At 46.0% G+C, this 13,060-nt stretch overlaps 3 pseudogenes across 3 annotated transcripts; 1 reads left to right on the top strand and 2 right to left on the bottom strand.

Moving 5' to 3' along the window:
* Positions 1 to 6,022: 6,022 nt before the first annotated feature.
* Positions 6,023 to 7,631, top strand: LOC310799563 (RISC-loading complex subunit tarbp2 pseudogene; annotated as a pseudogene). Its single transcript has 2 exons — positions 6,023 to 6,605; positions 7,549 to 7,631. The product of its transcript is annotated as an RISC-loading complex subunit tarbp2 pseudogene (transcript).
* Positions 7,632 to 7,996: 365 nt separating this feature from the next.
* On the bottom strand, positions 7,997 to 8,839 carry LOC310799647 (exosome complex component RRP43 pseudogene; annotated as a pseudogene). Its single transcript has one exon. The product of its transcript is annotated as an exosome complex component RRP43 pseudogene (transcript).
* A 3,008-nt stretch (positions 8,840 to 11,847) lies between these two features.
* On the bottom strand, positions 11,848 to 12,219 carry LOC310799562 (microtubule-associated protein 1 light chain 3 beta pseudogene; annotated as a pseudogene). Its single transcript has one exon. The product of its transcript is annotated as a microtubule-associated protein 1 light chain 3 beta pseudogene (transcript).
* Between the last annotated feature and the right edge of the window lie 841 nt (positions 12,220 to 13,060).

Genomic DNA, 13,060 nt, shown 5'->3' with positions numbered 1-13,060 from the left:
GTGTAAAAAAAATAAAAATAACCTAGTTTACTTTTGCTTGTCATTAAAATATGCTCTAGTCTAGTCTATGGTATCAGCAGCATAATATTCTGATCAAATTCAATCACAGAGGTTGCATGTAAAGTTATTCTTTTCCATTTTCCATACTGTACCTGTAATGTTCCATCCAAGCATTTCACAGAGAATATTAACACGTTCACTGCCAATGACGTATTAATACGTCAAAAATAATCCAACGGTTGACTGCCAATGACGTATTAATACGTCAAAAAAATGATTTTTTTTTTTTTGACCGTGGGATGTGCATCTAACCCTTTTACATCTCTTATATAATTATTGGAGCCACCGAACGTTTACAACCCATTCCACCGAGCCACTAAGTGGCGACAGTGCTCTGCTGACTAGAGGAAGGCAAGCAAAAAGCAGCCATTCTCATGAAAATGGATGGGGGAAAACGCTTTCGTTTTCGCGCTGATTGCTGGCGATGCGGGATTGCAAATTTGCATAATAGATTACAGGTGGAACACACTTTGAAATTCGCAGCATAAATATGACCAGAATCGCAAAAGCTTCTCTCAACCAAAACTCCAAGAAGCGAGCGAGTCCATCCAGACTTCCTCAAACAGCGGCCGCGCAGACAGGCACAGCAGCAGCAAAGCAATGAGACTGGTGACGCGAGGTTACAGCAGCAGCAACGAGCTTGTGACACGGCCGCTGCGGCCAAGAGGACACACACGGAGGGAGGAGTTGGAAGCGGAGGGGGGTTTCCTGCTGTTATGGAGGAGGTTGCTGTTCAGAACTATTGTTTGGATGTCTGACGTCTTACTGATGCCAGGGATGAATGGTTGAAGTGACTGTTCTATCGAATTTCACAAAAAGCCGTTTATCTCTGAATCATTTTTCTGACGCTGAAACCATGCTGTATTCAACTGCTAATGCTTACATAACTACTAACTCTACAAACTAACTCTTTTAGACAGAGAAAGCACACATTCTATTAGTTCTTTTGAGATATTGTGTGTTCACAAAATCTTAGCAGAAAAGAATCCTCGGGTCTTGAAAGATGAGCCAGAATCCTCAAAAAACCCCTCTGGCAGAAGCTAACTACAGTAAAAAAAAAACGTCTGGCAGTGAATGTGTTAACTGAGACTTTTTAAGATTGGCCTATTTGATTGTTCGGTAACACTTTTTACTTGCAGTTTTGTTAATCTGGCTTCATAAGGTATGACGAGCACATTTTGAGCATACTGTAGGCTATAGTGTCATAATCATAATGTGATGATGATATAGCCTAATGCATATATGGGAACAAGACAAAGCAAGCAACTATAGCTGGACCCAGACTGCTGCCTCTCGTCGTCGTCGTTGTTGACGACCTGAACACAGACTCAGAGCTTCATCTCTGATCGTTGGTCACCTGCACATTTAGACAGAAAACTCAAACATCAACAACACTGTAGTCATATTTTCACAAATGGAAAAAACAGACGGAATCATGGAATTTGGTAATAAAAATGGAATCAACTGTAAAACATGGAATATTGCTGAATTTTCCATAATTTGGCTGAAATTGATCAAAGTAGGGCTAATTATCAAAATAAGTAGATCTAATGATCTTAGTAACCTAAATTGTTTCTGAATAGTGAAATAAGCCTAGAGAAATGATTCAGTTTTGGATTGGGGTGTTTTGAGAGGGGGGGGGGGTCGTCCTTGCGTGGGACCCTTACTGCACCTCACAACTTAGTTTTCACCTTGAGAAACATGTCGAAGAGGCTGTCTGAGAGAGCCAAGTCATCAAAAAAAGAAAGATCACTCCTAACCCCTAAATTAAAATTAAGATGGAAAAAACTTAATTCAGGTGAAAATAAAAACTGATTTCATATGGCTCTACAACACTGTTTAGAACAGAAAACATGGAGAGGGGTTTCCATCTACTAAGCAACATGTCTTTTTTATGTTATTTGTTTTAGCAGGAAAAGATTAGCACAGAGGATTTTGCTGAACAGACAAACAAGAGGGCGTGTTGAAGGATCTGCATTTGTGTCCAGTTCTTCCTTAGTTTGATGTACATTGTAAACGCACAGGGTTGGTCGAGGCTCTGGTTGATGATGCTGAACACACAGTAGATTAGAACAGATAGAGGATTTGTGTTGGCCATCAGATGTTTTTGTTAGTATTTGATCTGGGTCAGTACACTTCAGTACACATTGGTGGTATAGAAGGTCTAGGTATATAAACATCCTGACGTGTGCTTTGTGTGTCTCCGCTATATAGTTTCCTCATCTTGGATTCTGAGTGTGACATGTTGGCATTCATGCAGTTTGCATTGTTTTGACATTATATAGACATTATATATATAAGGCTATTTCTGCTTTCTCTCTGTTCCTCCTGCGATTACTTTATTTCCTGTCGCTTTGCATACGACAGGAAATGGGACTACTTGCATTCCAAGTAGTCCCATGACACCGGCCTATTCATTCAGTACGGTGCACTCTGATTAGTTTGATTGTTTCTGCTTGAGGATGGGTGTCAACCCATATGCTTTCCTTGTGATGACCTTTGCGAGCACTGCGCTCGTGTTTCCCTCCCCCCCCTGGTATTGTTTTAAGCCATAGGTGTGATGGCTTCATTTGCTATCACAAATAATGCAGTCGAGTCTGTTTTCCTGGCTGTTTTCTTTCTGCTGTTAAACTGATGTCATCTATGGATAGAGATTGAATCACTATTGTGTTATATCAATCAGAAAGAGAGAGAGAGAGAGAGAGAGCAGTAACATTGATGTTTATATGAAAATGTCAGTTTATTACTTCAACATAGACAAGACAGGCTTCTTCATCTGATGACATCAAATGTTCAAATGAATAGCCTACGTCAGTGGTTCTCAAATGCGGGTCCAGGGGACCCCCAGGGGTCCTTGAGGGGGTTCCAGGGAGGGTCCCCCAGCCAAAAGGGGGGTCATTTATTTTCACTATAATTCCATTCATAAGGCACACAATGACTATTTTGGTCATGTGTTTGATACACTTTCTGTAATAAAACATCTAAAAGAATCAATCTTATTATCATATGGGGGGACCGTGGGACAAAATCCTATCAAATGGGGGCCTGTGGTCTAATCTTTGTCAGTTTAGGGGTCCCTCATGTGAACACATTTGAGAACCACTGGCCTACGTAACAGAAATGTATGATGCCGATTAATCATGCACACACAACCAGTCTCTCTCACTCTCTCTCTCACACACACACACACACACACACACACACACACACACAGAGTCACAACTGTCCACTCAGCAGGCATCGGTCCACCTGGTCCCACCTAAGCTCACAGCACAGTGACACATGCCAGCTGATTAGTTTGCTCATTGCGATGATGTCAAGACGGTGTATTTTTATATCCAGGTTTGTAGGGGGGTGGGTGGTGGAGGTAGTGGGGGGGGGGGGTGAGGTAGTGGTAGGGGGGTGCTAGGCCCCGCTGCTCGCAGAGCGACCACTGACAGGTGTTGGAGTCAAGGACAACGCTGTCACTTGGTATTAACGCACACATCAATCCAGACAGCCAGTGAGGAGAGAGCAGCTAAAGTTGGGTGCTGATATTTCTGATTCTCTATCCAGGCAGACATAAATCCAACAAGATATAGTATTTTCGGTCTTCTTTTCAATCTGAGCGCGCCCCTACTGTTTGTTACTGTGTGTCTAACTCTACTGTACTGTTAGCTATGTGTCTAACTCTACTGTAGCTGCCTGTCTAACTCTACTGTGCTGTTAGCTATGTGTAGCTGCCTGTCTAACTCTACTGTGCTGTTACCTATGTGTAGCTATGTGTCTAACTCTACTGTACTGTTAGCTATGTGTAGCTATGTGTCTAACTCTACTGTACTGTAGCTATGTGTCTAACTCTACTGTAGCTGCCTGTCCAACTCTACTGTGCTGTTAGCTATGTGTAGCTATATGTCTAACACTACTGTACTGTTAGCTATGTGTAGCTATATGTCTAACACTACTGTACTGTTAGCTATGTGTAGCTATGTGTCTAACTCTACTGTACTGTAGCTATGTGTCTAACTCTACTGTAGCTGCCTGTCCAACTCTACTGTGCTGTTAGCTATGTGTAGCTATGTGTCTAACTCTACTGTACTGTTAGCTATGTGTAGCTATGTCTAACACTACTGTGCTGTTAGCTAGCTATGTGTAGCTATGTGTCTAACTCTACTGTACTGTAGCTATGTGTCTAACTCTACTGTAGCTGCCTGTCTAACTCTACTGTGCTGTTAGCTATGTGTAGCTATATGTCTAACACTACTGTACTGTTAGCTATGTGTAGCTATATGTCTAACACTACTGTACTGTTAGCTATGTGTAGCTAACACTACTGTACTGTTGGCTATGTGTAGCTATGTGTCTAACTCTACTGTGCTGTTAGCTATGTGTAGCTACAGTATGTGTCTAACTCTACTGTACTGTTAGCTATGTGTAGCCATGTGTCTATGTGTAGCTACTGTATGTGTCTAACTTTACTGTACTGTTAGCTATGTGTCTAACTCTACTGTACTGTTAGCTATGTGTCTAACTTTACTGTACTGTTAGCTATGTGTCTAACTCTACTGTAGCTGCCTGTCTAAATCTACTGTAGCTGAGTTTCCACCACCGTTTGGTGCTCCAAAGGACCAGCAACCTGGCAACCGCACAGTTTTTTTTAACCACAGTGAGGGAAGGTCTGAGCAGGTTTGGACAGTGAATTATGTATATCGGCTGCGAGCCGCCAACTAAAGCTTCTCGAGCCGCAAAATGAGTACCTAGGAGTGTATGACATGACTGATGATGCCACAATGTCTATGACATCATCAGTGGGTATGACATCATCAGTCATCATCAGTCACAACTCGACGAATGTTGAAAGTAGTAGCAACTGGTAGCAGTAGTAGTCGGTGTGGCTGTAGTCGTTACAGCCTGATGAGGGCGCTTCTAATTTAGGTCAAAATGATAATCTTTGAAAGGATTAAATCTTTCATCTTAAATCAGATTAACACCAACCAGTTATTCAGTCAAGTTTAACAAGTTGTGTTGAGATGTTGATGCTTCAAAACTCGTTTAATATTGAAGTACAGTATCAGTACAAAACACGCACAAATTTGCAATATCTCACAAATTTGTGTGACATCATCCACTCCATTGTGATAATCACCCCCAACCCGCCAATTGGCCAATTGGCATGAAAACGAACACACACACAGACACACACGTGACCTCCATGTAAAATGTCAGCCTCCTATGGCGAAAACTGTGCCTGCTAAAGCGCGGTGAACCTTTTGTGGACCGACCAACCAACAGAGAGTGACTTATAGAGCTGCTGGCCATGTCTTCTTCTTCTGTGGTGTTTTATGGCATTGGCATCCTTTATGTTGCATTAGCGCCTCCTGGATTTATCCATCCACTGTTTCCCTACATTCTGTGTATCTCTCAGAGTCAATCAGCTTTTCAGTCTCACTGCTGCTGGCCATGTCACACCGGTGTCATCTGTGATGTGGTCATCAGTGAGTGATGTAATCGGTGATGTCACTCAAGCAATTGTGATGTCTTCGGTGATAATATCATCTGTGATGTCACTTGAGCATTTGTGATGTCATCAGTGAGTGATATCTACTATAATAGCATGGTGGTGACCCGCAATTGCTCAACTGCGACAGTGACATCCTCAATGATGTCATAATTATATCTTCCATGCCACTGAGGCTAATTGTGACATCATCAGTGAGGACCTACAAGGACTGATGATATCATAGAGCTTATGCTGGAGGATTGGGTTTTGCAGAATGTGGGCAGTGGATGGATGAATCCAGAAGGAGGCGGTAATGCAACATAAAGTATGCCAACTACCATAAAACACCACAGAAGAAGAAGACCGTTATTATGCTAATGATGTCATAGACATTGTGACATTATCAGTGATGTCATAACTCCCTCCCCTCCCTGGGGATATATTGGTGGGGGGGTCGACTGCTTCCGTATAAGCAGAAGAGCCATGGCCTATTATAGCGGTATTGTGCAAATTCCCCAAAAGTCGCCTATCAGTGTGCTACAGGAGTACGGCACGCGGATAGGCGAGACACCAGTGTACGACCTGCTGAAGGCCGAGGGACAGGCCCACCGGCCCAACTTCACGGTGCGCGTCTGTGTCGGAGACATCAGCTGTACCGGCCAAGGCCCCAGGAAGAAGGCAGCCAAGCGCCAAGCAGCCCAGGCTGCACTGAACATGCTCAAGTTTGACTCTATCGGAGTTGAGGTGCCCTCTGATGGAGACAGCCCCCAACCGGAGATGAAGACGTCGGCCACTTCTCAGCAGCCTGAGAGTAACCCTGTAGGAGCTCTGCAGGAGCTGGTGGTGCAGAAGGGATGGCGTCTGCCAGAATACAAGAGTCCAGCACGTCGCAAAGAGTTCACCACGCGGTGCAAAGTCCAGAGATTTGTAGAAGTCGGAAGGGGAACAACCAAGAAGCTAGCGAAGAGACACGCAGCAGCCAAGATGTTATCACGTATCCACGATGTCACAGTGGAGCTGAGGAGCATCAACGAGGCTGACACAGACGTAACGGTGCAAACCAGTGGTCCCGTTAACCAAATATTTTCCGTCTTTTACCGATTTCTTTCAACAATGACCGAAAAATGTGAAGCCTTTCTCGCCTAATTCACACCTGGTCTTTAAATGCCACCTGTAAGGTCTATGTACCCACTATGTCTTGCAATGGAGCTGCTAGCATAAGAATGTGACGCGTGTGTACTTTTACAACGGAGGGGCAATAATACCTTGAATCTTGAATTGAACGTGGACCTCCTTGCCAGTCAGGCCTCTCTGCCTGGACCACTTGTCTGCCACGCCTGCTCCGCAGTCCAAGCCCTAACCTACCACATCCAGATACACATTACATTTTAATGCCAAGTAACCAGGGCTGTAGTGAAGGCTAAATGCACGTAAATGCCGTGTATGCACCTTTTTCAGTGCAGTGCGTGTACTTCCCTTAATACGACCGTTTATGCACTTATTATTGCACGAGTTGTAAATGTTTGAGTCAACTCTGTTGTTGACAGAGCGCACACCAAACACTTCACACACTAATTAAGAAAAGACAAAATGTAGCCTACCGTATCGCACTGGCCAGGTGGCCAGGTGCACCTGGAACCTACTCACCTCCACCTTGTCAAGCCGACAGGTGCACCCACTGGGCGAGCCCACCCCCTTCCCTCTGATGACGCGGAAGTGAATTGAAAAGCTGTAGTTCCTCGAATGGCCACTAGGCGTTGGTGGCATGTTAAAATGCCCGACTTTGTAACAGGATTAAATATCTTTCCAGTGGGGCAAAACACGGTTTTGGAGTAAAATAGATGATAGAAAAGGGGGTGATTGACAGATTGCCTGTCCAGTGATCGCGCAGAGTTTGAACTCCGCCAGAGAGAAGAAATTGAATGGGATAGCTACGTTGGTCTATGGGTGCACCCCGCGCCGCTTCCCAGGGAGAGTGGCGGCCTTTTGTGGTCGCTGTCTTTCCCAAGCTGCCTCTCTGACCAAGGCAGCCGGAGCCCTGCTCCTCAGACTCGACACCCTCGTGCCCCTCAAACAGCTAGCCAGAGGCTAGCCGAGTAGCCCGTGTGTCTGAGGTACAATCATAGAAGTCAATGAAATGATCCAGTTTGAATGCACATTTGGCGACCTGAGCGCACTTGGTGATCTGAACGCTGCTTGATTAAAAATGTGGGGGGAAATGGATGCTAATAGAGCGTTTTATAACTGAAGAGCGAATCACTTGGTGTAATTTGATAAACTTGGTGTAAATTGAAAACAGATATTGAAAACAGATATTCCTGAGATGAAAGAGGGTTGAGAGGCGGGCCATAATAGCGTGTAGATTTGTCTGTCAGCAGTTTTATTGTTATTAAAAAATATATATATATTGACAGTGGGAAAATACAGCTTTTAGATAAACATGCTGTTTGTGGCTCTTTATTTTGTCGTCTTGATGCTGTGTGTGACTTGGTCGATGAGTTTGCGGATCTCTCTCTGCCGCACCGTGGCTCGGCTGATGCATTCCTGCAGCTTCTCTCCTGACAGGGACGTCCCACCTGGTTTGTGGACATAGCAGAGCCGCTCTTCCTCATCCGTCACCACAGTGAGGCGAGCGGTGGACAGGCTCTCCTCCTCAGCTGTGGGGTCCACAATCAGTATGGAGTCGTCAAAGACACAGAAAGAGGCACCGACTGGATGGTTGTGAATCTGCAGCCCGTTTCTCTTCTCCAAATTCACTCGTGGTCCGCAGGTCTCTGTGTTGATGGTGACTTCTGGAAGTCGTGTGTTCTTCAGGGCAGCCAGCAGAGCGATGATACAAGCGTCCAATATGTTCCCGTCGTAGTCGAGACACATGATGTCACAGTACAGCACCCAGCAGAGCTTTCCTCTTTCAATGCACAGGTCTTCAGTCCGGATCACATCAGAGCTCTCGATGACATCGGCGATGAACTGGCTGGCAGCCTGTGCCTGTTCCCCTGGCGGACCCGGCCTGAAGCGGGTCGAACACAGAGGCGGCAGATCCACGTTCGGCACCATGTAGCCTTTACTTGGTGCTTCCACTGTCGGGCTTGTCAGCTCCGCTTTGATCCCACAGATGACTGTGGTGTTTCCAACCTTCACCAAGGCTGAGCCATCTGCTGTGGATATGGAGCCGATGTTCAGTGTTGTGCTTCTAAATTCTCCCAGTTCCCTTCCATCAGGTCGACAGTTTTCTTTCAGAAAACTCCTGTGGTACTCGAGGGGCTCAGCAGTCTTGAAACCAACCGCCATGTTTTGATAAACCACCAGCGTGTCCAGATGATTTGATTTGACAGTTCTTGTGAGTTGGCGTTGGCCAATCCTGGCATGTTCCGCCCCCAAATCGAGTGTGTTCTGGCGCTACGCGAGGGCTCCGCAGAGAACCGAGGAACAGGCTGGCTCAGTGCCTACTGCTGTTTGAAAGCAGAGGCAAATGTGCCACCTGCCGGCTTGGAATGTCTGAGGGTCTGTGGTAAGACCCGCGGACATTAACGTTATTGTTGGAATGCGAGTTTAAAGAACAAGTTACATGTCCTATGCATTCTACATTAAAAGAAGACACCACTATTATGACATCACTGATGATGTCATCAGTGTTGATTTATGACATCACTAAACTATAGCCTTGTGTGAGTGATTATGACATCACTGATGATGTCACAATGCATATGTATGACATCACTGTTGACATCAGTCAGTGATGATGTCATCAGTGACATCACTGAACTAGCCTTGTGTGTGTGTGAGAGTACATTTATGACATCACTTATGATGTCACAATGCCTATGTATGACATCACTGAAAGTCACTGATTCGCTGAACTATAGCTTTGTGTGTGAGTAATTCACTGATGATGTCATTAGTGGGACAGACAGAGAGACAGACAGACAGAGCCCTAGCTCCCATTTATATACAGATGATGATGATCGTGAGAGTTTTTCTAATCAGTTTCACAGATATGATGTATCATAGACAAATTGTCTTGCAATACACAGTATTTAGAATATCACAGAATTATTGTACCATCCGTGATACCATCATTATCATGGGCAATGTATCGTGATAGTGTCATATCATGAGTTGCAAAGTGTCCCCCTTTTTAGTGTTATGGATTTGGCCACCCCTAGTGTCAGGACAGGGCATTGTTGGCGTGGCGAGCCCAGGCCCTGTGCACCACTGTAAAGACAGAGCTGCAACTCTTCCAACCAGCGTGCCACCTGCCACTAATGTACTCTCTCCCCTTCTGGCCCCACCTGAGCCAACACCGCACCTGTGCCAGCACCGCACCTGAGCCAACCTTGCTGCTGTTCGTGTCCAGGATAAACGTCAGGGTAGGATCAATGCCCTCTTGAGAGAGCTGAGTATGAAGCCAGACCCAGGAAGCTTTCCAGCTGCCATAGGTCAATGGGGGGTGGACCAGTCTCTTAATGCACGCACGTTCTCCTCCTGTGTCCTGATACCTTCTCCTCTGAGTCTGTGCCTCACAACCCCCACCTCCGTTTTCATGAAGTGACATTTTTCAGGGTGGTTTCAGACCTCTGAAGGACCTGCCACCACACTGGAAGGAGCTCATGGGCCAGTATGCCATCTAGATACATGAAGCATTCCTGGCCGGGGGGCATACAAGTCAGCACCTTTTCCATTACGGCGCAAACACACTGGAAGCGGAAGTGACGCAGAAGTGAGGCTTAGTGTCTGGAAGCACAGGCAGTTTTATTCCGGTGCCCTTGTTAACAGATTGGATTTTTGACGCGAGCTGCGATAGACTGTGTGCAGCCAGGCATGAAGTCAGTAGAAGTTGTGACTGGCCTGGAGCAAAACAGACCACTTGTAGTGTGAATAGCCAGGCTCCTGCTTGAGCTGAATTTTTTCCAGTGTGTTTGTGCTGTTAGCTGTTAGCTGTTAGCTAACAGCTAGCTGTTTAGCTGTTAGCCTTTCAGGGCGAAGTAAAGGGGACATGGCAGAAAGAACCAACATGAGTCCAGCCACCACCATCGCAGATTGGTCTCCTCCTGTTGGTGGTGGGGCAGCATGGCACACAATGCCAGGGGGTCTGCATCGTCCTTTCTATACGGACCCCAAGCCGTTTCCATGATCCCTATGGCACTGCCTGAGGAGATGACCTGGTTAGCCACACCCGCAACAGAGCAGGAGGCCTGGGCAAGGTTGAGTGGCACTGTGTGGTGATGGTAGTGACAGCGCAGATCAGTTCAGTCATGTCAGTCACCCATGCAGGCTTCTGCTGAGCTGCTCTGCTGTTCACTGCAGTTCTTACAATAGGGCTCCTTTCCATCACACTGCTCTCTGCAGTCCCAGCGCCCACAATCTCTCTTTCCAGGACCACCTCCCATGCTTCTTGTAGGGTACAGGGGTATGCAGCTCTCTGGGTTATGGCCTGAATAAACTGGTCCCTGGGGTGTCATGTGGACATAATGCCCTTCTTGAGAGGGTCTCAATGTCATTGGCTAACAAACAGAGCGGCTAGGCTAAGTAGCACCAAGCATGCTAACACACGATCTGTAAGGCAGAATGCTAGCTGTAGGGCTTTATTGTCTAACCATCCCACTGCCCATGCTAACAGTTCAAATTGGGCATGGAATGCCTTCCAATCTGCCTTATCGATGTTGTTTTAATGGGAACCTGGTCTCCATGGGCGCCACCATCTTTGTTTAGTCGGCATGTAATCCTTGCCCGGAGTCACTGGACCGGGGAGTCTGCATCCGCATGCTTCCCGCTCCATCGAGGTTCGGAAGATCCCAATCCCGCGCCTGACCGGTCTCCTGGATTCTCTCAAGTGGGCTTTGTGTTCCGAAGCAAATTCAAAATTTGTCACCAGGTCGAATGCAAAGCATAATTGCTTCCGACCTACCGATGTTCAGGCACGCCACGCACCAGTGTATTATGTCCAGCAGGTGGTATATATAGCCAGCTGACAATGAGCTAATGGCTAAAAGAGCATGACGAACGGCTTCAGTTGTTTTTTTACTTCTGACACCAAAGCGTCCTGTCCAAGACCGGAAAGAGGAAATAACAGGATAGACGTGTTGCAATTCAGTGTATTATGAACAAACATTGGTTACTGTCAGCCATACAACAGCTACTTTCACAGCCTTGCTCTTAGCTACTAGCTCTGAGCGAGTGCAGACCACAAGGACTCACTTCTAACTCAATCAGCATCACAGTAACAACAAACAACTTAATAATCAAACATTAGAACACTATCATTGTCGTCCAATCACTGTCCAGTAGCAGAGGGAATCGAAGTCTGTTCATTGGCTGGTGCCAAAGGTGTCCTGGGAGGCGTACACCATGTAGAGGAAGCCGTCTTCATCCTTCTTGTTCTCGTACACCTCGGAGATGGCCGCTGACACTGGCACCATGGTGTGGCCGTTGACCAGCAGGATGAACGCCTGGTTGGGGTTCAGCTGGAGGCGCCTCCTGATGATCCTGATCAGTTCGCTCATGTTGACCTGGTCCGGCACCAGGAACTTGGTCTTGTCAAGGAGGGGGAGCTGCTTCTCTCCTTTATACCTCTCGATGACCACAGGGATCTTGTCGGGGTGCTGCTGTCGTACCACCTTCACATCTTCTACTCTCCTTTCAAATGTCCTCCTTTGTTTGAAGGTTTTCTCTGAAGGCATACTGCGTCACTCAACTACTTTCACAAGTGAAGAAAACAGTGGCAGCACGAGCAGTAGAGGAATTAAAAAACCTAACGGTTTATAAAAACGTTAAGTCACTGCCAACTAGCAGTTGAAATTGTTGATGCCCGTCGTCCAATTTATAACAATAGCAGGGAGGGATTTATGGCATCACTGATGATGTCACAATGTCTATGAGATCATCAGTGGGTATGTAATTGAAGTGACATTGTTATTGGGACATCATCTTGCTGTGTTCACACGTGACATCACAGTTGCTCAAGTGAAATCACTGACGACATCACAATTGCTCGAGTGTACGTAGAAAATCCACATTATGACATCATCTGTGATATATGACATCACTATAGTGACCTGGCCACCAGGCCTGACATCATCACTGATCATTGTCATTGTGACATCATCTCACTGTGTTCACGCATGGCATCACACTTTTTGTGTGATGTCACACCGATGACATCACTGATGACAACATCATCAATGACCACACAATTGCTCGAGTGACATGATGAACAGAGATCGGGAGGATTGACAGAAACAGTGGATGGATAAATCCAAGAGGTGGTAGGTAAGCATGCCAACTGCGATAAAACACCACAGAAGAAGACATCACAATTGATGGAGTGTAAACATAGAATATGCCCTCCACAGTAGTGAGCTGGCCACCAGGCTGAGCTGTCTAGAACTGTATGACATCATCTGCAACCTAGCCACTTTATTTATTTCGTGGGGACATACTTTATGACTGCCACTTCTTTCTTTGTGTGGACAGACAGACAGACATGCATACAGACGGACAGACGCTTAGGAGCCATTGTTA

The sequence above is a fragment of the Poromitra crassiceps genome (genome assembly GCF_964638095.1).
Source record: "Poromitra crassiceps genome assembly, chromosome: 28".
Taxonomy (NCBI): Eukaryota; Metazoa; Chordata; class Actinopteri; order Beryciformes; family Melamphaidae; genus Poromitra; species Poromitra crassiceps.
This window is presented reverse-complemented; position numbering and strand designations above follow the sequence as displayed.